Below are 25,049 nucleotides of genomic sequence, written 5' to 3'. Positions count from 1 at the left end.
TGTCCTCTATTGTGATTAACTGACTCTGAAAACCCAGTAGAGGATAAGCTGTGGATTGATTTTGACTTGAGGGTACACAACAACAACAAACAACGAAAGATGGAGCCTATCTAATGGTTCAAATCTGTCAGCTACTCCACAGAAGAAGGATGGACAATCTCCTCTTGTATAATTTACAGTCTCCAGATGCTCTCTAGAGAGTCAGCTATGAGTTGATTCAATTAGGATTGATAGTTTGTTTTGAGACGGTTTCTCCATTTGCTAGCATAATTTGGGGACAGCTATTTCTTCTCCTTTCCCTGTCCTGTGTTCCTTACTTAGTCTTGTGTCTCTTTACTATCTTCTGCTTCTTCATTTTTTTTTCTTTTCATTTTAGTTATCATATGGGCGAGGGGAAAAATGCCTAGGACATACTTCTTTTATTGTTATTTACATTTAAAGGAATAATTATTCTTAAAGTTCTTTACTTTTTGATTGAAAAAGAGGAATAGAATATGCTTGTTTTTCCTTAAATATTTTTACTTGCAGCAATGTTCACTCAAAGCGAGTTAGAATATTATCTTTTATTTACGGTGTATTTAGAAATGGATGACATACTTTGTTTTTGAACTGTTTTCCTAGGCATTATGCACTGCATAGAATGAAGTGTTCCTGCAGTTTTATTTTTAAATGACAGTTCTTCATATTCTGCTACTATACTTCATCTAATTAGAGGCTTGATGCAGACAGAAAATGTGAAGAGCAAGTTGAGAAGAATGAAGATGAGAATTAAAGCAAAGACTGCATAATATCCTCAACTTTCTTGACATAAACAAACAGGCCTCTTTTCTAGTAAAGAGAGCAAAACTCAGGTTAGGGTACTTCAATGTGTCACATAGGTTTGCCAGAAAAGGATATGGAATTTCAATTATTCAAGCACATGCTAATGCTGCTGTTGTTGTAAAGTGGTGTCGAGTAGCCCGTGACTCATAGGGACCCTGTGTACAACATCTCTGAAGCTTGCCATATCCTGAACCAGTCTCACTGACTCCAACAGACCTACTCCCATTGCCCCAGTTACCATATTAATTCATATCATCTGTGGTCTTCATCTCTCCACTGTCCCTCCACCCTTCTGAGCGTGATGTCCTTCTCCAAGTATCGACCCTTCCTGGCCACATGCCCAATGTATGTGAGATGGAGCTTCAAAATCCTAGCCTCCAAGGAGAAACTTGGTTTCACCTTCTCTAAGACAGACCTATTTGTTTTCTTGGTGATCCATGATATGATCAAAACTCTGCGCTAGCACCACTACTTGAAGACATCAATTTTTCTTCTGTAATTCTTAGTCATTGTCCAGCTCTCTGATACATAGCAAGAAATTGTGAAGACCATGGCCTCAATCAGATAGATGCCTTAGCCTCTAAACTGACATCTCTGCTTCTTAATACTCTGGAAAGGTCCCTGACAGCAGATTTACCTACTGTAATTTGTCTTTTGGTTTCCTGACTTCCTGAATACTAACACTACAATTCTAATGAACTAAACCAAAAAGGGGGGGGAACTCATTGCTACTTGGTTGGAACTGACTCATAGCTGATTCTCCCTTAAGTCTCTGGGCACACCAGAAAAAAGTGTTCATCATTTTCCCTTGGAGCTACTGGTGGATTTGACCTCTGGAAGAAGTGCTACCTTGTACAACATTCTAAGGACTACCTCTAGAATTCTTTTAAGATTTTCATAGAGAACTTTACTGAATTGAACAGAATTCAAAGTTCTAGCATGGTGTTGGGTGTTTTTTTTTTGTTTGCTTGCTTTTGGTTTTTGTTTGTATTTACATGGTGTGTCTAAAACATTTTATCATTACTAAGAACACTTTACTGTATCTTCAAAAGTTGAGCATGGAATATTGGTAATACAACATTCAGAATGATCTACACTGATAAAAATGATGGTCTAAAGAAAACTGTTGGCACAGTGGTTAAGAAATCACTTGCTAATTGAAAAGTAGACAATTTTAAAGGTACCAATAATTTATGAGGGAAAGATGTGGCACTGTATGGAAATCTCTTCAGTACAGATTGTTGTTGCTGTTGTTTTGTGTCATTGAGTAGGATTGAATCATAGCTGACCATCCAGCAGGTTTTCAGAGGCAGTAAATCACATGGGAGAAGATTGCCCACCCTTTTCCCATGGAGCAGCTGATGAATTTGAATCTCGTGCATTTGGGATCGTAGCACAGCTTCTTACTACTAAGCCACTAGAGTTCTATTACAGCCTTGGAAACCCTATATTCAGAACTACTCGGTCCTGCAGAGGTTTATTTATTTTGAATTGACCCAACAGAAGTGTGTTTGCTTGTTTGTATTTTTTGTGCTGTTCCCACCCACTCCTCAATTTTAACCTGTTGAGAGAAGTCACAAAATATGCATATAAGCAAGGAGTATTTCTGAGCACTTGGCTAAGTAATGTGCACAGTGGGTTGTGGAAAAGAAAACCAGCACATTTCCTCCGTCTCAAAAATGTCAGCTTTAGAACACACTATTGACAGAAAAGCATAATAATTTTAAGATAAGAGGGCCTACATATTTTGCTGATAAACCAATATGCAATAGCTTAAAAAACACAAAGTATTATAAATCTTCATAGTGGCATGTTGCTAGGAGAGGCTATTCCTTGGAGAAGGATATGATGCTGGGAAGGGTAGAGGGTTAGGGAAGTAGAGAAAGACCCTCAAAAAGGTGGACTGACACAGTGACTGCTGCAACGGGCTCTTGTGTGTCAGCAAGTGTGAGGATGGCACAGGATAAAGCAGGGTTCAGATCTTTTGTCCATATGGTCGCTATGAGTTGCACTTGACTCAATAACACCCAACAAGAACTTAATGTTAGAGGGCCTGAGATTGAACTTTGAAGAATTATCATGAAAATGCAGAAAGAAAGAATTGGTGGAACTTACAGATGAGGATTAGTATAAGCTAAGGGATGTTGTTATTTTTGTTGTCATGTGCCATCAAGTAACTTATGACTCCCAGTGATCCTAGGTAAAACAGCTTTGAACCCTGCTCTATCCTGTGCCAACCTTTTTGTTTCTGACACACCTACCCCCATTACTCTAGTAACTGTATCAATCCAACTCATTGAGGGTCTTCCTCTCTCTCTTTTGCTGTCCCTCCACCCTCCCAAGCATGATTTCCTTCTCCTTGGGACTGGTCACTCCTTGCAATGTGCCCCAACTATGTCAGATGAAGCTTCAGAATCCTTGCTTCCAAGGAGCAGCCTGGTTTCACTCTCTTTAGGACAAACCTGTTTGTTCTTCTGTCAGTCCATGGTGTATTCAATACTCTTCTCCAGCACCACAACTCAAAGGCATCAATTCTCCTTCTATCATCCCTAGTCATTGTCCTGATTTCTGCTGCATAGCTAGTAATTGTGAAGACTATGATCTGGATCAGGACCAATACATTCGTGGTACATGTAAAACATGGACATAATGTGAGGCATCTGCTATGGCATCAAAAGCAATAATACCACTGGTTAGAAATAAAAGTGATGACAATGAAAGGTGGTTCCTCTCTCTAATGTAGTTTAGATGCTGGGAAGGTAATGTGATTGCAGGCAGTGTGGAAACGTGGACTCTGAATCAATGGAACTGAAAACAGAGTCAAGACTTTATGATGTATGAGAGTATGCATTCAGGAAAAGAAAAAGAGCACTAGATAACTTATCATAATGGGCTCAACACAGGGTTTTATTAATCTCAAGCATTTTTAGTTGTTTTGGGGTTTTTTTGAGGGGTGGGGTAAGGAGGTGGCAGCTGAAAGAACAAAAATAAAATAATGAGAAACTCAAAAGGAAAAATTACTGACTGAGGTAGTGGGTGTAGGTGTGTCAGAGACAATAGGATTGGCACAGGACAGGGCCAGATTTGGGAATGTTGTGCTTTGGGTTGCTATAAGTGGGGGGGAGGGGTGGCTCCACGGCACATAACAACGGCAACAACAACATACTTAAATCTGGAAGCAGTCGTCAGAGGGGAGCAGGGAAGCACTGCATGGTTCAGAATCAGAGCAGGTATGTGTTGGGGATGCATCTTGTCTTCATTTATTTTCGGTTTATATGTGGAACGGATTGGGAGGCTGGACTTTGTGAGGTAGAGTGTGGCATAGGGATTGGAGGAGGATTTGTCAGTAACCTGTGTTGTGCAGATGCCAGGGCTTCGCTTGCTGACACTGAGGAGGACCTGAAGTGCTTGCTTGAAGAATGTCAAGGACTGCAACCTTCAAAGTGGATCGAAACTCTACATTAAAGAAACAGGGATTTTCGCCTCTGTGACAGCTGGCAGCACCATGACAGATGGAGCTTTGGATTGTTTGGCTCCACAATCAACTCTCTTGGTACCAGTAACTGGAGTGTTAGGAGACAAATTGCATTGGAGGCATCTGTTTTCGGGGACTTTTCTGGAGTGCTGGGGAGCACCGGAGTCAGAGTGGAGACTGGGGTGCACCGGATCCAGACCATGGTCGTCACGGTTGCTTCCTATGCATCAGAGAGGTGAATGGTGAATAGGATTGATGGAGGAAAGGTTGATGCCTTTGTGTTGTGATGCAGGAGAAATGTGTTGAGCATGGCATGGACTGCCAGGGGACCAGGCGGGTCTGTCTTGGAGGTGGTGAAGCCTGGCTGCTCCTTGGTGGCAGGGACTGTGGGGCTTTGTTTCACATGCTTTGGGAGCCTGGCTGTGTGGGGGTGAGGGGAGGGAGGGACAGCACAGGTGGCCAGGGAAGACCTGTATGAGGCAGATTGATGTAATGATTGGAGTAATGAGTTTAGATGTGTCGGAGGCTGAGATTGGCTAAGGATAGGATAGAGATCCAGAATATTTTGCATGGACTGCAGGAGACAAGGATGCAAATAACATATACATAAAATATTTGAGAAAAGGAGTATTATTTTTTTAAAAAGTTGATAATAATGCAACATACTGTCAAATAAAAAATAACAACAACAATAACAAAAAACCTCAAAAGGAACAATTACAGAAAACATCTTTACCTAATTGGTAGGAAAACAAAAGGAAAAATTGCCATCAGAAGCTACAAATAGCTGTGTAAGGTAGGCCTGTCTCCCCCTGGATGGTACAGTTAACGCTTTAAGTTGCTGGTAGAAAAGTTAAACATTTGAGTCCACCAGAGGTGATTTTGAACTTAGAAGACTCATAGATCACCATTATTCAGAGTAGTCTTAACAAGCAATTTACTTGTTAAGACCCAGAATTCTGAGAAGGCCTTACCCTACTTGTGCTAGACTCTCCCAAGGGCTCTGAAGGGGCTGTTTCTAAGAGTGATCGAAGAGCTAAAGGCTAGGAGGCAACAACAAATTTAAGAGAAAAGTGACATCATTGATGCGAAGATGGTAAAAATAGCAAAAAAGCAGTAAATTGGTCTCATCTCTCTTCCTACAGTTCTATCTGCTAGAATAAAGCCTAGCACTGTGAAAACTTCACATAATGCAGACTGGCCAAAATTTCTGTGGAAGGTGATGTCTTAAAGCCTCAGCCGTACTGTGGGGGGGAAAAGTAGTACTTATGACGATTAAAAGAATTTGAGTAAAAAATGTACATGCTTGACTACTTTCCTTTCTCCCTTAATGATTAGCAGTTTTTATATCAAATATGCAATGTATTAGGAAGAAGTGAAATCTTTCCAATTGATATTGATTCTCATGCTGAGTGCGTATAGGAGGCAGGCTGTTGTTTCTTTGTTTCTTGGCTTAGATGAAGTCTCTCATGTACATTTCACGGTTAAAGTTTCTGATGTGCATTTCAGGGTTATGTGAGAGCAGCAAAACAATGGTAAGGGAGACAACTTTTAAAAATTCTTAATTTATGGATTTTCTACTTTCCTATTCCTGGTAAACAACATTACTTTACTCTATATTAGCAGATTTCTTTATCTCCCGCCTCTCCTTCCTTGCCAGACAATATGAATGATTGAAGGTGTTGTAAGGATTCCCGTTAAATAACCAGCAGCAAGAATTGATGACCACATTAGTGGTATGTGCCTGAGAGGAAAAGAGTGGAAATAGGATCACGGAGTAATTATAGCCAAGGAGAAACAGCTTATTACTCCCAATATTAGTTTTGCTTCCTTATTAGAAGCATATCAGGGAAAAATCATTTCTGTATGAGAATGTTAGACAAACCCTTACATCAAGATATTTGTCTCTAGACATATGCTTGGTCTTCACTCTTCTCCATCTCTCCTTTTTCTTCTTTCTACCCTCCCTTCCTCTCTCTTCCTACTTTTCTTTCTGAATGTCTTCCTGCCTTTCCTTAATATCATATTCAATGTTCTAGGCAAAATAATGCAGAAATATGAAAAAATGGTCCCCGGCCAAAATGACTGCAGTATTTTTGGCTGAAAGACTTTCAAGGAGCAAAGCATTGTTTATACTAATATATGCAAAGATACAGATATTTAAAAATCTCCAGTTGGAACCAACATATAATTGATCCACCAGTGAGTTCCCAAAGCTGTAAATCACAAAGGAGGAGACTGCCCATCTTTCTCCCATAGAGCTACTGATGGATACAGAGAGTCATGCATGGCCTTTGAGTCAGCAGGACAACTCCTGTAAGAGTTAATGGCTGAAAGGCAAGCACAAGGCATGTGGGAAATAATGTGGAATAACGTGGAATGATTGAATAATCTAAAGTAAAAGAGTGATGTTTAGAAGACGACTTCTGCTTAAGGTAGAATATACCAGGTGTGTGGCAAAGATGCCAACATAAAGACTATTTTATAAAATTCAGATAAGAACTTCAATGTAGTTTTCCCTAATGACATGATATAGAGGTTGCGATTTGCAGTTAATAGCCTCTGATTCTTTCAAGCCTGTGCAATACAGACAAGGAGGATGGCATAATACAAGGGTGATGCTTCATGCTATATGAGTGATGAAATAAGAGGGATGGGTTTGAAAACAGTAGAAGTGTATTCACTCTCCATTTCTGTAAAGAGTGTGTGCTACTTGTCTTCATTGCAAGAAGAATCAAAATACAGTAAAAGTAATTGCCCTGTAATTGACTGACTCTTAGAAACCCCATCTATGTGAGAGTAGAACTAAATGGCACAGAACGTTCAATGGCAAGTTTTCCTGATGTAGATCTGCTGTCAAGGAGCTCTTCAAATTCTACAGTACAAAGATGTCAGTTTAAAGACTAATCTGCACTTGACCCAAGCCATAGCACAATGAGAAAGTTAAAAAATGATAAGAAAGGTTGAAGAAGTGGTGCCTTGGAATTGTAGTGTTGTCAAATCTTGATTATACCATAGATTATCAAAACAAAAATCAAATATCCTAGAAGTGCAATCAGGGTATTCCTTAGAGACAAGGACAGTGAGATTTCATCTTATATACTTTATTTGTTGTTGCTATGTGCTATTGAGTGGACTATGACTCATAGCAACCCTATGACCCACAAATTTGAACTCTATCCTATACAGTTCTCACCATCTCCCACACATTTGAGCCCATTGTTACAGTCACTGTGACAATCCATCTTGTAATGTTTCATTTTATCCCCAGTTGTATGTTGCACTTTCATATTGTGAAAGAGTGAACCCTCATGGTATAGTGATTAAAGTAATTGGCTGCAAACCAAATGGTAGGCAGTTCAAACCCAACAACTGCTCTGTGGGAGAAAGATGGCAGTCTGTTTCCATGAAAATCACAGCCTTGGAAATACTATGAGGTCCTTCTATTTTGTCACTATTACTCAGACCTGGTTGTTATTTGTTATTGTTATGGACCATCAAGTCGTACTGGCTTATAGTTGAGCATCCGACAGGTTTTCATAGGCAGTTAATCACACAGGAGGAGATTGCCCATATTTTCTCCCTTGGCACAGTTAGTGAATTTGAATTAGGTGCCATTGGATTGGCTGCACAACTCCTTACCACAAGCCACCAGAGCATCCTAGAATTGATTATTGTTCTGGTGTGCCCTTGTATAGCATCCAACCCATAGCTGACCCTCCAATGGTTTTTCAAAGGCAGTAAATAGCCAGGGAAGAGATTGCCCATCTTTATTCATGGAGCAGCAGGTGGATTCAAACCACACGCCTTTGGGATTGCCGCACAACTTCTTACCATTAGGCCACCAGAGCTCCCTAAAATTGATTACTTAGAATCCCTTCAACAACAATACAGTTTTGAAAGAGAATGAATTGGGTGACTTAAGCAATTAAGAGCTTGACTCCTAGACAAAAGAACAGCAATTCAAACCCACCTAGAAGGTGAGTTATAGCTTTGACTGATCATCCGCTTAAAAATTCTAGATAGTTCTGCTCTGGTACATATATGTACCCCATGAGTTGCAATCAATTAGTATGTGTGTTGTAAATGTATGTTAATTTTTAATTAGAAAAGAAATGGATGATATAATTTGTGCCTCTGAGATAACAGCAATAAAACAAATGAGATTTCTCAGTTTTGTACATAAAAATACATAGAGTAATAAAATTGTTACATAAATTAGCAACAGAAATACATTTCTCTCCAAGTTCAAATTTTTCTGACAAGAGCTTTAGTTTAATGGTGCTTGTGCATTTGTATGCCATTCATCATATGTCATTCTCTTGTTAAAAGCTGTTCTCTACTTACACAAAAGCCTTGTCTGAAGAGGCTGCCCCACGAGTCATGTTAACTAGGAACAGAAAGTTCTCCAAAGACAGGCGTTTATCATTGCTCCATGAAATATTAATCCTTAAAATCAAGTAAGCTCCAGAAAAAATGTGTCTTATAAGAGAAAAAAATACATTTTAAGAAGCAGAGGTGAAGGAAAACCTCAGGCAAAAAGGAAATAATTTAATTTCTCATTAATTTATATTAAAGACATGGAGAAAACTCTTCTGGTATTTCCTCCCTCTTAAAAACCCTTTTAGTCTCTCCCAGAACTGCTCTTCTAAAAATGTAGAGCCTTTCTTGCTCTTTCTAAGACTGAAATTAGAGGAAAAAAAATTATAACTAATTCTGTACTGGGAAAGTTAGAAACCTAGGAGATAATTACAGTTGGATCCCCAATGATTCAGTATGGACACTCAAATCCTTACGAATATTCTCTACAAAAACAAAAAGGAAGAAAATGCTTCTACAGAAAACTAGAAACTAAAGGTCACCTAAAGCAACAGAGAGAGAACATGGACAATGGGAAAAGGATACTTGAAAAGTAAAATTAAACAAGAAAACAAGCAAAATTACATCTCGGTATAGGATTTCATCACCTATTTGTGATGTAAATTTAAAATGCTGAGAAACTGTAAGTGCAAATATATGATTATCAGGAGGTTTCAGTAAGCTATTAGATTTTCTTGAGCATTGGGAGGAGAGAAAAAAATTAGGTTTCTTAACATAATCTCAAATTTTTTTCTCTTGTTTTTAAGTTAGTATTTAAGTTATATGCATCTAGAAATCTGTTGTTGTTAGGTGCTATTGAGTATGACCCGTAGCAGCTCTATGAACAATAGTTCTGAGCCCTGTCTTATCCTGTGCCATCCTTAAGCTTCCTAACACACAAAAGCACATTGAAACAGTCACTGTGTCAAACCACCTGGCTGAGAGTCTTCCTTTCCTAGACCAATGCTCTACCTTTCTTAGCATCATGTCCTTCTCCAAGGAATAGCCCTTCCTAGTAACATGCCCAAAGTATGTGAGGCAAAGCCTCATCATCCATGTCTCTAGATGCACCCTGTCCAGGTTATATTTATTTGTTCTTTTGGCAGTCAATAGAATGTTCAGTACTCTCTTCCAATACCATCTCTTAAAGAAATAAATTTTTCTTTTGTCATCCTTACTCACTGTCCAATTTTCAGAGACTTAATGACTGGAAAGACCATGGTCTGAATCAGACACACCTGGTTCTCAAACTGACATCATTACTCCTTCATAATTTGGAGAGCTTCCTAACTGCAAACTTGTCCAGTGCAATGCATCTCCTCATTTCCTCCCTGCTGGTGCTAAGGGTGTTGATTGTGGATCCAATTAAGATGAAGTTGTTAGAAGTTTCAATCTTTTCTCCATCTACCATGATATTGCCTATTGGTCCAGAGGTAAGAATTTTTGTTTTCTTGACATTAAGATGCAATTCATGTTGAAGGCTCTTTACTTTGATCTTCTGCAACAAGTCTTCAAGTCTTCCACATGTTCAGTGAGTAAAGTTGTGTCGTCTGTATAATGCAAGTTATTGATGAGTCTTACTCCAATCTTGATGCTACATTCTTCTTCATAGAGTCTAGTTTCTCAAATAATTTTCTCAGCATACAGATTGAATAGATATGGAGAAAGAATACAACCCTGACACACTCCCTTCTTAATTTTAAACCCTTGCTCCATTTGTATAGCAAAAAGTATAAATTTTGCATGAGCACAATTAAGTGCTCTGGGATTCCTATCTTCTCAATGTTAGCCATAGCGTATTATGATCCACACAATAAAATGTATTTACAAAGTCAATAAAGCACACATAGATATTCTTCTGGCATTTTTTTAAATTTTATTTTCTTATTTTTTTGTGTATATCGTCAAATCAGATCTGACTGATACAGGAGGAGATTGTCCCTCCTTCTCCAGCAGAACATCTGGTGGATTTGAACCGCGCACCTCTGAGATTGCAGTACAGCTTCTTGCTACTAGGCCACCAGAGCTCGCCTCTTCTGGTATTCTTTACGTTCAATCAGAATCTATCTGACATCAGCAATGATATCCCTTGTACCAGGCCTCTTATAAATTCTGCTTAAACTTCTGGCAGTTTCCTAGCTATTTACTATTCTAGTCATTTTAAAAAAATTATCTTCAGCAGTATTTTGTTTGCATGTGATATTAATGATATTGTTCGATAGTTTCCACATTCAGCTGGATCATGTTTCTTGAGACAGAGAACAAATATGGACCTCTCCCAATCTGTTGGCCAGAGAGCTGTTCTCCAAATTTCCTGGCATAGACTGGTGAGCTCATCCAGGGCACATCTGTTAATTGAAACAAGCCAATTGGTAACCCATTGATTCTTTGGGCCTTTTTTTTTTTTGCCAATGCCTTCAACGCAGCTTCAACTTCTTCCTTCATGACCATTGGCTCTTGCTCATATTTCCTGAATTTTGTCAACGACAGTCATTTCTTTCTAGTACAGTAACTCTGTGTATTTCCTCCACCTTCATTTGATGATTTCTGGATCATTCAATATATTTCCCAAAGCATCTTTAAATATTGTGGTTCAAGGCTTAAATTTATTTTTTAGTTCTCTCAGCTTGATGAATACAAAGTTCTTCTCTTTTTATTCTCCAGTTCCAGCTCTTTGCACATTCCATTATAATTATACTTCTCTTTGTCTTCTCAATCTGCCCTTTGAAATAATCTGTTCAGCTCTTTTACTTTGGAATGTTTTCCCTTTGTTTTGGCTTCTCAATGCTCTAGTGCTATTTGCAGTCTTTTCTAGCATCCATCTAGGTTTTTTCTTTCTCCTCTGTCTTTTTAATAACATTTTGCTCTCTTCCTAAATGATATCCTTAATATCAACTCATCTGGTGTTCTATCATAGTATTCAATGCTTCAAACATATATTTTTAATGGTTTTTTTTATTTCATTATTTTTGTGTATACTGTCAAATCAGATCTGACCGATACAGGAGGAGATTGTTCCTCCTTCTCCAGCAAAGCATCTGGTGGATTTGAACCATGTACCTCTGAGATTGCAGTGCAGCTTCTTGGCATCAGGCCACCTGAGCTCGCCGATTCAAACATATTAAGAGAGTTTTGAACTCCAGATGGAATAGATTCAAGATCATATTTGGGCTCTCATGGACTAGTTTTCTTTGGCTTCAGGTTGAACTTGCTTATGAGTAATTGTACCATTACTCATCTAGAATTTAGAAGTAATAAAAACCACAGAAATCCCTCAAGAATAGCTTAATTTCCTATCCTATTGTTTGTTATTGTTCCTTAATAGTTAGGAACAACCTGAGAAAGAAAGATGAACTTAGAAATGAATGTCATTAGTTCTGACTTTCTGAAAAATATCTATAGATAATTCTGGACTTTTTTATTGACTATAAGGTCTCTCTTAAAATTTGTGTTAAAATATATTGTTTTAAATGCAGCAACCCTATAGTGTTTGCATTTTTATTGCATCTGATACTATTGCTTGAGGGGAAAAAACCCAAAATCAAACAAAGCAACAAACAAAAATCCCACACATAGATGGTTATTTGTTATTTTGGGGGAACAAGCTTTTAAATATTTTCTGTTAGTTACTTTTTAAGATTGTTTAATTAAAAATTACTAACTTATTTGTAAGTGAATGTAGTTAACATTTGGAAAACCTTAAAGGTTCTAGTATACTAAATCCTAAACAGAGACAAGGGTAAAAAATCTATTTTAAAATATTTTTATTATTGCAGTCTACATTTTATTGAATCTTGAGTGAAATAAGATAACTGGCATTGCTGTGTAATGGTGAAATATCTTTAGATGAATGTGAATTTAATATAGGAGTTGTTGTTGTTGTTATGTACCGTTGAGACACCTGTGACTCATAGTGACCCTATGTACAACAGCCCTAAACCCTGCACTATCCCTTGTCAATCTTATTATCTCCAACACACCTATACCCATTAGCCCAGTAATTGAAACAATCTATCTCATCAAGGGTCTTCCTCTCCTTCTCTGTCCCTCCACCCTCCCAAGCATGGTGTCCATCTCCAAGGACTGATCCCTCCTTGCAACATATCCAAAGTATGCTAGATGAAGCTTCAGAATCCTTGCCTTCAAGGAGCATCTTGGCTTCATCCTCTCCAATACAAACTTGTTTGTTCTTCTAGAAGTCCATGGTGTATTTTATACTCTTCTCCAGTATCACAACTCAAAGGCATCAACTCTCCTTTTATCATTGCTAGTCATTGTCCAGCTCTCTGATGCATAGAAAGTAACTGCAAAGACCATGACCTGTATCAGGCACACTTTTGTCTCCAGACTGACATCATTGCTCTTCATTATTATGGAGAGTTCTCTGACAACAGACTTTCCCAACACAATTCATCTTTTTATTTCCTGGCCACTGGTACCAAGAATGTTGTTTATAGAGTCAAGCAAACGGAAGCTGTCAACAATCTCAATCTCTTTGCCATCTATCATGATGCTGGCAAGTGGCCCATGGTGAGAAACTTTGTTTTCCATCCTTGACCTCCTGCAAGTGTTTCAGGTTCTTCTCAGTTTCAGCAAGCAGAGTTGTGTCATCTGTGTAATGCAGACGGTTGATGAGCCTACCTCCAATCCTGATGTCACACTTCTCCCCAGCCTCCCTGATAGAGCCCATCCTCCCGGATAATCTGTTCTGCATATAGATTGAAAAGATATGGAAATAGGATAGGAAAGGTGTCCCTGATGCACACCCTTCTCAATTTTGAACCATGCAGTGTTTCTTTGCTCTGTTCTGACGACTGTTTCCTGGTCCAAGTACAGGTTTCACATAAGCATATTAGTGTTCTGGGATTCTTATTCTTCTCAGAGTTAGCCACTGTTTGTTTTGACCATCAGTGTCTTTCTCATAAACTCATCATTGTACACATGTATGCTCTTCTTAATCATGTCATTTTTAAAAAAAAATATCAATTTTTGAGAGTACTTATTTTTAGAAAGCAGTAAGATGTTAGTCTCCAAAGATCACCTAACTTGATAGCAAATAATGGTTAGTTATTTCACATATAACTAAGAAGTATGTAGATAACATATTAGAGATACATCAAAATTAGGGCTCTGATTATTATTTTTTAATTTTATTTTATTATTTTTTTTGTGTGTACCATCAAATCCAATCTGACTGGTACAGGAGGAGATAGACCCTCCTTCTCCAGCAGAGCATCTGTGGACTTGAACCGCGTATCTCTGGGAGGCTCTGATTATTTTTACATCCAAATATAGAGATATATACTTGTCATTGAGTTGGAACTAATTTATAGCTGACCTTCCTTTGAGTTTCTAAGGCAATAAATCACATGGGAGTCAATTTCTTGCTTTTCTTCCATGGAGGAAAAGTCTATAAGTATTTGTATATATAAGAGTTTGATAAACATGTGATAAAGAAATAATGGTGATTAATAAAGAACAATTATTATTGAGGAATCAGAAAGTGCTGAATTTATAACTATATGTATTGTGTTGCTTAGTCTATGGTTAAGTTCATCTTTACCATTGAAGTTGTAGATTGCCTTTGGTAGAATTAGAATTTTCACAAGTTTGAGTCTTCATATCCATGAACATGGTATATTCCTTCATTTGTCTAGGTCTCTTTTTATTTCTTGTAGTAATGTTTTGTAATTTAGTATATCAGATTTATTCCCAAGTAGTTCATCTTGTGATTAACTATTGTAATTGGTATTGTTTTTCTTAGCTCATTACTAAATTCTCTTTATCACTGTAGAGAAATCCAACAGATTTTTGTATGTTAATATTGTATTATGCTACTTTATCCAATAGTTGAATCTTTAGGATTTCCTAAGAATGCTATCATATCATCTGTATATATAGTTTTACCTCCTCTTTGTCACTATATCTTATTTCCTTCTCTTGTCTTATATGCTCAAGTTCCTGGAGAGAACAAAATTAGGGAAAACCTAAATGTGTTATATTGGAGCTTTCATTATATAATTTCATTCACTGTTAGCTTTAAATATGTATTTAATAAGTTAATGTTAATACTCGCACTAACAATGGGAAAACTTAGTTTATATGACTTGTTGGAAGTTATGCAAAGTATAAGTGAAAGGACTAGAATTCAACATCATTTGACAAGCAAAGTTTGCACATTCCTATCCTATAGTTACTGAGGGATGAATGATACCATTTCCCCCCAAGAACAAAACCCTTGATTCATCAGTTCCCACATTAAGGACAAAATACTTTAAAAAATGTTGTTTCTTTTACTAATTCCTTTCTCTTTTTTTTTTTTCCTTTTAAACCTTGCTTGTTTATCTACGGAAATGAGTATCATCTATCTGTTTTCCAAGTACCTGAATATGTATCTGCTTATATATTTATACACATACACTTATTTGTGCATATGTCTTTCTATGTATACTCTGGTATTTTAAAGTCACTTTTAATGTGAGAGACTATAAAGAATGAATATTTTCTTTTGATTTTATTTAATCCTTGTAGTCAATCCTTAATCATTACACCTCATATGTTAAAAACCACTATCCATCTTCTTTTTGTTGGGTACTATTGAACCAGAACAAACACATAGTTGTACCTCCAATGGATTTTCAGATGTAAATCACATCAGAGGAGATTGTCCATCTTTATGCAGTGGAGCAGATGGTGGATTCAAACTGTGTACATGTCTGATGTCTGCACAATTCCTTATCATAAAACCACTAGAGCTCCCTTAATACTTATTATAAACCAGATAAACACAGAACAAAGTAAAAATGTGTGTCCTTCCTTATAAATTCTAACACTTGATGAACCTGAGTTATAACCACTATGTACAATCATATGGTTCTGTATTGACTTCATATTAGAGACTTGATAAATTGTATTGGAGAATGAATGGATTAATTAATTAGACAGCATCAGATGAAAAGCGCATGTGTTGATGTGAATGTATGACCTTTAAGTTCTCTGTAATTTACAATTTAATTCTCTCAGCTACCAAATTTGATACTCAGACCTGGTTTTCATTGTTTTTGGTCAAACATTCTTCTAAGTGGTATAGCACTGGTCTGTCCATTTGCTGTACAGAGGTAACTCGTGTTTGCTGTGATGCTGAACACTGTGACAATGATGTGTCAAATGAGATAATGGTTACTCATGGTGGACAGTGTTTGCTGGAGCTCCTCTGATTAAAACAAGCTTGGAAGCAGGAGTGACATCCACTTCCGAAATAGCTTGACTGTGGAAATTGAGAAATTATGAAAGTTATACAAGTGTTCCAGTCTTTCATTCATAGGATCAGTATGAGTGATTTATTTACTACTTGATGGCATTTAACACAAACAACAATCAAAATATAGACCTGTACTTCTTCTGAATAGAATGTCTCCTCCATGAATCATACCAATATTTAATAAGGTATAACTGTTCTATTTAAGCTTTCACACAGAAGCTTCTCCTATTGGAAGAACATTGTTTATTTTTTAAAAATACTGAGTTATTTGCAAAGTTCTAGTACATTGTTTTTCACACCGTATCTATCTTTCCAATTATCTGCCATTTATCTGCCTATTATCACCAATCTTTTCAAGTCCCTGTTGAATCTTCCTTCACTTCTCTATCTACCACTAACCTCTGCTATCAGAGTGATTTCTACTTTTTCATTTTTGTTCTGTTTTGTTTTAAATTATACTAGTTTATTTACAAAATTAAAATGCATTGTTTTTTTACCACAGATTCTTCCAATTTCCCTCACCCCTCCACTCAACAAATTGTCCAACTTCATGATTAATTTGTCTATCCCCTGCACACTCTCATCCTTCTTCTTCCATCCTCCCTACCCCTTGGATCCTTATACTCATTCTACAATAATAATTTTATACACGGAGACACTACACAGTTCAAAATCAAGAAGGGGCTCCATCAGGGATGTATTTTGTTGCCATACCTTTTCAATCTGTATGCAGAACAGATAATCCGAGAAGCTGGGCTGTACAAGGAGGAATGTGGCATCAGGATTGGTGGAAGAATCGTCAACAACCTGCATTATGCAGATGAAACAACTCTGCTTGCTGAAACTTAGGAGGACCTGAAGTGCTTGCTGCAGAAAGTCAAGGACTACAGCCTTCAATATGGATTGAAGCTCAACATCAAGAAAACAAAGATTCTCACCACTGGGTCAATTGGCAACATCAGTATGGGTGGTGAAGGGATTGAGATAGTTAACAGTTTTAATTTACTTGGTTCCACAGTCAGCACTCTTGGTAACAGCAGCCAGGAAATCTGGAGACGAATTTCACTGGGAAAGCCAGCTGTGAGGGATCTCTCAAGAGTACTCAAGAGCAACAATGTCAGGCTGGAGACTAACTAAGGTGTGTCTGATCCAGGCTATAGTTTTTGCATTTAGGTGCTATGCATTGGAGAGTTGGACAGTGAATAGGGGTGATAGAGAATTGATGCCTTTAAGCTGTGGTGCTGGAGAAGAGTGTTGAATATACCATGGAATGCTAGGAGAACAAACAAGTTTGTCCTGGAGAGGGTGAAGCCAGAATGCTCCCTGGAGTCAAGGTTTCTGAAGCTTTGTCTGACATAATTTGGACATGTTGTAAGGACGGACTGGTCCTTGGAGGGGGACATCATGTTTGGGAGAGTGGAGGGACAGCACAGGATAGTAAGACCCTCGATAAGATGGATCAATTCTGTGAGTGGAGTGGAGGGAATGAGTGTGTTTGAGATGGCGAGGTTGGCACAGGATAGAACGGCATTTAGGGCTTTTGTACATAGGGTCGCTATGAATCACAAGTGACTTGATGGCACATAACAACACCAATAACAACAATATTTGTCCTTGTGGGACTGAGTTAGTTCACTCAGCATAATGCTCTCCAGTCCCTCCCAAGTTAGGTAATAATTTACAAAATCATTACTCCTGAGTACTGCATAGTATTCTATTGTGTGAATGAATTTCTCAATCCATTCATCTGTGGTTGGACATCTGGTCTGTTCCCATGTTCTTGAGATGGTGAATAATGTCGCTATAAATATTGGTGTACAAATCTCCATTTGTGTCTCAGTTCTCATTATCTCAGGATATATTCCAACTAGTGGCATAGCTGGATCATATGGAATTACTCTGTTCAGTCTTTTGAGGAAGCACCAAACTGCCTTCTAGAGTGGTTGTACCATTTTACAATTCCACCAATAATGCATAAGAATTCCTATCATATCACATCCTTTCTGACATTTATCACTTCTGTCTTGTTAAACTTTTCCACTGCTACTGGAGTGAGATGGTGTCTCATTATAGTTTTGATTTGCACCTTTCTTACTGCCAGTGATCTTGAGAATTTCTTCATGTGTCTGTTGGGTATTCATATATCTTCTTCTATGAAAATTATTTTCATGTCTTTTGCCCACTTTGTAATTGGGTTATCAGCCTTTTTCTTGTGGTGTCCCAGGTGTATAAACTTCCATTATGAGACTCTTGTCTGATATGGTATTGCTAAATGTTTTTCTCCCAGTCAATAGGTTTCTTTTTCACCCTTTTGGAAAAAAGTTTTTGATGTGCACAAGGATTAAAACTTTAGAAGGTACCATTCATCAATTTTATCCTCTTCAGTATGTGCATTTCTGGCTGTATTTGGCAGTCTCTTTATACTGTAGACTAGGCCTTCTAAGCTTGGTCTCAGTTTGTGTCTTATGTACTTTATGGTTTTACACTTTACTCCCAGGTCTCTGATCCACCTTGTGTTAATGTTTGTGTATGATGTGAGATGTGGATCCTGTTTCAGCTTTCTACAGTTAGCAGTTCAGTTTTGGCAGCACCATTTGTTGAAGAGGTTGTCATTTCCCCACTTGATAGTTTTGATTTCGTTGTCAAATGTCAATTAATCATAGATAGCTGGTTCTATTTCTGGGTTCTCAGTTCTGTTCCATTGGCCCATGTGCTTGCCATTAAGCTAACATTATGCTCTTTTTATTACTATCGTCATGTAGTAGGCTTTGAGGCCAGGGAGTGTTGTGCCTCCTACTTCATTTTTGTTTCTCAAAAGTGTTTTGCCAATTTGGGATTTCTTTCCTCTCCAAATAAACCTGAAAATATCCCTTTTGATTTCCTTGGAAAATGAATTTGGTACCTGGTTTGAAATTGTGTTGAACATGTAGATTGCTTTTAGTATGATTGTAATTTTCACAATATTGAGTCTTCCCGTCCATGGACAGGGCACGGTTTTCTGTTTCTTTAGGTCTTTTATTGTGTCTTACAGAAATGTCCTGTAGTTTTCTTCATATAATGCTTTTGTATCTCTAGTTAGGTTCACTCTCAAGTATCTCAATTTGTGATTTGCTCTTGTAAATGATATTGCTTTCTTAGTTTCCTTCTCTGAGTTTTCTTTGTTACTGTAGAGGAATTCCACTGACTTTTGGATATTAATTTTATATCCTGTCACCATACTAAATTGGTCTACTGACTCTAACAGATTTGGTTTGGTTTTTTTATTGTTGTTGTTTTTGAGTCTTTGGAATTTTCTGTGTACACTATCATATCATCTGTGTATAGTAATGGCTTAACCATCTCTCTGCTGATCTGGATGTCTTTTATTTCTTTCTCTTGTTGTATTCTCCTAGGAAACACTTCAAATAGAATATTGAATGGAAGCAGAGACAATGGACTTCATTTTCTGGTTCCTGTTTGCAAGGAAAATGTTTTTAGTCTTTCTCCATTGAGAATGATGTTGACTCTTGGTTTTGCATATTTTGCACTTTTAATTACGTTGAGGAAATTCCCTTCTACTCCAATTTTGCTGTGTATCTTAATCATCAAGGTTGTTAGATTTTCTCAAGTACCTTTCCTGCAACAGTTGGTAAGATCATATGGTTCTTATTATTTGCTTTGGTAATATGGTTATTTACGTTGATTGTTTTTCTTATGGTGAACCATAATTGCACACCTACTATAAAACCCACTTGGTTATGGTGAATTGCTTTTTGATGTGATTTTGGATTCTATTGGTCAGGATTTTCTTGTGGATTTTTGCATCAATATTCATGAGAAACATTGGTTTGTAATTTTCTTTCATGGTTATATCTTTGCCAACAAGCTTGGAAGCAGGAGTGATGTCCACTTCTGAAATAGCTTGCCTCCAGAAACCCTATGAACGTGGAGAAATGAAAGTCACACAAGTTTTTAGGCAGTTTGTTCATAGGGTCACTATGCGTTGTCTACAACTCGACAGCACTTAACAACAACCACAATTACAATATCTTTGCCTGGTTTTGGTATGAGAGTTATATTTGTTTCATAGAATGACTTTGGGAGTGTTTGGAAGAAACATTGCTCAGTTTGCATGAGTTTCCGCCCCTCTGCTTTATTCTTTTTCTCTTTTATTTGAAATTGTTTACCCTTTTTAACATAGTAGTAGATATTTCAAAACTAGGTTTTGATGAAATTTATAATAGACATTTTAAAATTATTATTCTTGTTATGTTGTTATGTGCCATAGAGCTGTCTATGACTAATAGTGATTATATGTACATTAGCTCTGAACCCTGCCCTATTCTGAGCCGATCTCACCATATTGGTCACTTCTGCCCCCATTGTCCAAGTCACCATGTCAATTACCAATTTAAAATAGTTAAAGTTTACTCAATGAAGTACAACCAATTTCTCTGCAAGATGTAGTTGATTATTTCTCAAAAGACTCAAATGAAATTTAGAAACATTCAGCATTAAAACCAACAAAGAAGATTTAAATTATTATGCCTTAGTTAGGAAATATTTCCTAACTACCGTACTAAAAATTGAAGGAAATTAAGATTTTGAAGCATCTTGTAGATGAGAGGGAGTCTAAGGTTAAGTCAAGATTAGAAAAAATAATTCATCACTTCCAATTAACTTTTTAAATTCCTGCAGTCGACTACTGGCAATTACTTGCACTATGATTATCTTTCTGAAATGTTTCTTATTGTTGTTAGGTGCTGTCGAGTCATCTGCAACTCACAGTGACCCTACATGCAACAGCTCTAAACCCTGCCCTATCTGAGTCAGTCTCATTGAATCCAACACTCCTAATCCTATTACCCCAGTTATGGTGTCAATCCATCTCATCCGGAGTCTTCCTTTCCTATGCTGTCTTTCCATCCTTCCAAGTATGATGTCCTCCTCCAAGGAATGGTGCCTCCTGGCCATGTGCCCAAAGTATATGAGATGGAGCTTCAAAATCCTTGAAGCTAAGGAATAACTTAGTTTCGCTCTAAGAGAGACTTATTTGTTCTCCTGGTAGTTCATGGTATGTTCAATACTATTCTCAGGCATCAGAACTCAAAGACATCAATTCCTCTGTCATTCTTAGTCATTGTTTAGCTCTCTGATGCATAGCATGTAATTGTATGTATATGATGTATAATAGCCTGGATCAGGTACACCTTAGGCCCTGGACTGACATCATTGCTCCTCAGAACCTTGGAGAGGCCCCCCGGATGGCAAATTTCCCCAGTGAAATTCATTTTTTTAATTTCCTGACTGCTAGTGTCAAGACCATTGATTGTGGAGCCAAGCTAGCTTCTCTTTTTCATGGTACTGTATTTGGTCCAGTTTTGAGAGTCTTTGTTTTCTTGATGCTAAGCTTCAATCTATATTAAAGACTAGCTTCTTTGACTTTCTTTATTAAATTTCTCTAGTCTACAAATGCAGAGCAATGAAAATCATTGTACACAAAGTATATTCCATTACCATCATGAAACTCTAAATGCTATTTCTGTTGTTGCTGGCATCAAGTCCATTCAGACTCATAGAAACCCTAAAGAATAGAGTGTTAAATGGCAATCTTCATGCAAGTGCTTGTTTTGTGTTGTCCAGTAGACTATAAATGATAGTCACCCTGTGAATAACAGATTAAATATTGCCTTAATCTATACCTCCTCACTATCTCTGACAAACTGGAGCCTATTGTTATATACATCATGCCTGTCTATCTTGTTGCTAGTCTTCCTCTCTTTGTCTGACTCTCCACCTTTCCCAAGCATGTCTTTTCCCCTGGACTGGACCCTACTGATAACATAACATGCCCAAACTACACAAGTCAAAATCTCACCAATCTTACCTCAATGGAGCTCTCTGTTTGCATTTCCATTAAGACAGATGCCTTTGTTCTTTTGGCAATCCATGGTATACTCAGTACTCTTTGCCAACACCACAATTCAATGATATAAATTCTGCTTTAGTCGTCCTTATTTGTTGTCCAATTTTCAGATGTGTAAGAAATAATTGAAAATACTATGATTTGGATCAGGCATATCTTGGTATTTAATGAAATATCAAAAGATATATTGGGAAAATTTTCTTGCAAAAGCTTCTCTGAAAAGCTATAGAGCAAGGATGTCCAAAATTAAGGCACACTTGATGCAAGCTGCAGTATTTTCATTTGCTGTCTATCCATTTAAAGTGGTACAATAAAATAGATAGTAGTGTTTTAGAAATAAAACATCATCAATAAGTATTTACTGAGTGGACATAAATGAGAGACTTTCCTTGAGAGGAGGTGACAACATGATAAGTTTAAAAGGGGGGACTAATTATATTTTATATTAATTTTCACACAGAACAGCTGAAGTCTATTTTTGTTAACCTCAATAATATGTTTAAAGAACATACAACAAATGAAAATATTGGTTCTTCAGTACTTGTGAGAAACGAGTAAAATAAAATGACTGCATACTTAGACCACTTGAAATCATATCTCTGTTACTCAGAGTAGAAAATAATCTACTCTTTTATGACTCTATGAGATTATTCAATAATGTTGCAATGATAATAACTCAGCTGAAGCAGTACTTACAGCTCAGAGAACTATTAGAAAATTGTCAGTGACTCAAGTTGTGAGGCAGCAAGAGTGCTTCACTTGATGGAGGCACAAAGACCTTTGATGAGAAAATAGTTTCACATTTTGAACTGATATCAGCAAAAATGGTTAAACTGTCTGTGGTGTCAAAACTCTATCATTTTGGAGGAGACAGCACTAGACAGTATTATGTACCTTTGAGGCTGATGGGATCTTTTTTCTTTTCTTTCTCAAACATAACGAAGCACCAGCCAACTCATGTCCATAACACACTCTTCATTTGCCCCGTCTTGCTTTTCTGCCATGACAACTCAATCAGCATTTGAGTCATTTGCCAAAACTATCTGGGCCTTGGTTTTATCTGCCAAACAAAAAGAGAGAGTCAAGATCCTCTTCCAGGTCTTGTCCTCTTCCGGGTTTGGATATTTCACTATGGGCAATTCAGGATCAGAATCCTTCTGTTCAGGCATGGACTCAAAAAGAGCAAAGTCAAAGGCTGTGAAGGCTGAATGCACAAAGTCGTGGCCCACACGGTGCACTGATCTGTGCGTGAACTCCACCTTCCTCTCCATGTTCAGACTATTATGAAAGCAATTTCTTTTCGGGTTTTCATAGTAGTGTTTATTGATGGAAGCATTTGGGTTATGAAAAAACAAATTGCCATCAATTAGTGAATCATCCCAATCTTTGGGTCACAGCTTCAGATTTTCTTCAGTAGCTTGAGGAATTCCTTTATCGTGAGGAGAAACTCCTCCAAAATCTTGTGGGCCATTGCTTTAAAGGAGGGCTTTCACCTTGAGGAGACATTAATTGGCTTTGAGTGAATGGAAATAGATACAAGCAACTCATAGGCCAGGGGAGAAATGTGTTCTTTGCATTTGAAGAATCTATTGGATACATATGCTGTCCCTTGCTTCTGGACAAAGATGGAATCAGTGCCACTGTCCTAAGAGCAGAGTTAGCTTCCTACCAACCAAGAACTTGTCCTTGTCTCAGCAGTTAAAGGCCTTCCTGTTGAGTTTGGCTACCATATTATCAAAACTTCATATTTTATCTGCCATGATCAAAGAATCATTAAAAAGTTACTTGAAAAGTTTAGATATTATGATGGGAAGAACACATTTCCAAGAATATGTGGCAACTTTGAAAATTATGGAATTAGGAACTTAACAAAAAAGCTATGATGATTGTGAGCCTGACAAAAAAGCTGTTCTCCCGACTAGTGAAAGCATCTAAATAATCACCTTTACCTTTGCTAATGGAGGCATAGCCACCATGTAGACCTCTAGGACAAGAACCAACCCAGAATCCAGTACTATGTGGAACTGTGTGCTCCACCTGGAAAAAATGATCCCAAGCAACTAAAGAAGGAACGAGTCAGTGCTATTGAAGAACTTTTTTTCCCAATCATGGAAGTGTTCAGATGAGACAAAAGTTGCAGAATTTAGAAATATCTTACATTCTAATCAATTAATTATTTCTACAGTATTTACTGTTTACAAAGGAATTTTCATGTATTCCATTTACACAGTATTATTTCATCTTCACAATGACTACTCTGAATAATAGGAAAATAACCTTTGAGTTTCACTTACAGATAAAGATAAAATAATGCATTGTCACCCAAGTATTGGAAACTAAAATGTTGTTACCTGTAGAGTTGGAACTGACTCATAGCTTACCTTCCATCAGGTTTATAGAGACAGTTAATTGAACAGGAGATTGTCTAACATTTTCCTGCAGAGCAGCTGGTAGCCTTGAACCACATGCCTTTGAAATTGCAGCACAGCTTCTTGCCACTAGGCCACAAGAGCTCCCTGGAAAGTAAAATAGTAAGCACAAAAAGAGTATCTTAGAGAAAACAAGAGAAAGGCAAATAACAATGTAGGACCAAAATAAAGCAAGACTGCTCTATGTAACACTTCTCTGACCGGCAGGAAAGTGCATGAGTGATCAGAATGTACTACTTAAAACTTTCTTTAAAGGGAGAGGAATTCAACGGTATGTCCTCCCAACTTGTAGTTTCTCATCATTTTTATTGATACGTTTCTCATTACATAAGCAGTAAAATATGTTAACTGAACTCTAAGAATTTTTTATGGATTATTTTCTTATTTATTGACCCTCCCTGTTTTCATAACTACATCCATATCAGAAGGCATGAGAGTAAAGGTTATGCTGTACCAGGGTACAGGACTTGTTTTGCCTTTAACCCAGGCAGTTCTTGCCTCGGTCACCTTAACTCCTACAGCTCTATATTCCAGCAATATCTATATCATTCTAGCATATTGAAACTCAGTGTGAAAAAGATAAAAATGGCACATCTGTTCTACTTTAAATATATCATGGAGTATTAACCTTCAAAAAATGGGGGACTTTTCTTCTGGAAGAAGATTTTCTTTTCTTCTTTTTTTTTCTGTTGTACAGAATATCATTTTTTTAAATTAATTTTAATGGGTGTTTACAAAGACTTAGGGTTTCCATTCATTCATTGCTGCACTTTTCTCCCTGCCTTCCAACTCCCCCCC

At 37.4% G+C, this 25,049-nt stretch overlaps 1 pseudogene; it reads left to right on the top strand.

The window, feature by feature from the left end:
• Positions 1-23,948, top strand: part of LOC102851467 — a 34,916-nt pseudogene extending 10,968 nt beyond the window's left edge.
• The last annotated feature ends 1,101 nt before the right edge of the window (positions 23,949-25,049 follow it).

The sequence above is a fragment of the Elephantulus edwardii genome, unplaced genomic scaffold, assembly GCF_000299155.1.
Source record: "Elephantulus edwardii isolate Elephantulus edwardi_28Jun2011 unplaced genomic scaffold, EleEdw1.0 scaffold00017, whole genome shotgun sequence".
In the NCBI taxonomy this organism is placed as follows: Eukaryota; Metazoa; Chordata; class Mammalia; order Macroscelidea; family Macroscelididae; genus Elephantulus; species Elephantulus edwardii.
This window is presented reverse-complemented; position numbering and strand designations above follow the sequence as displayed.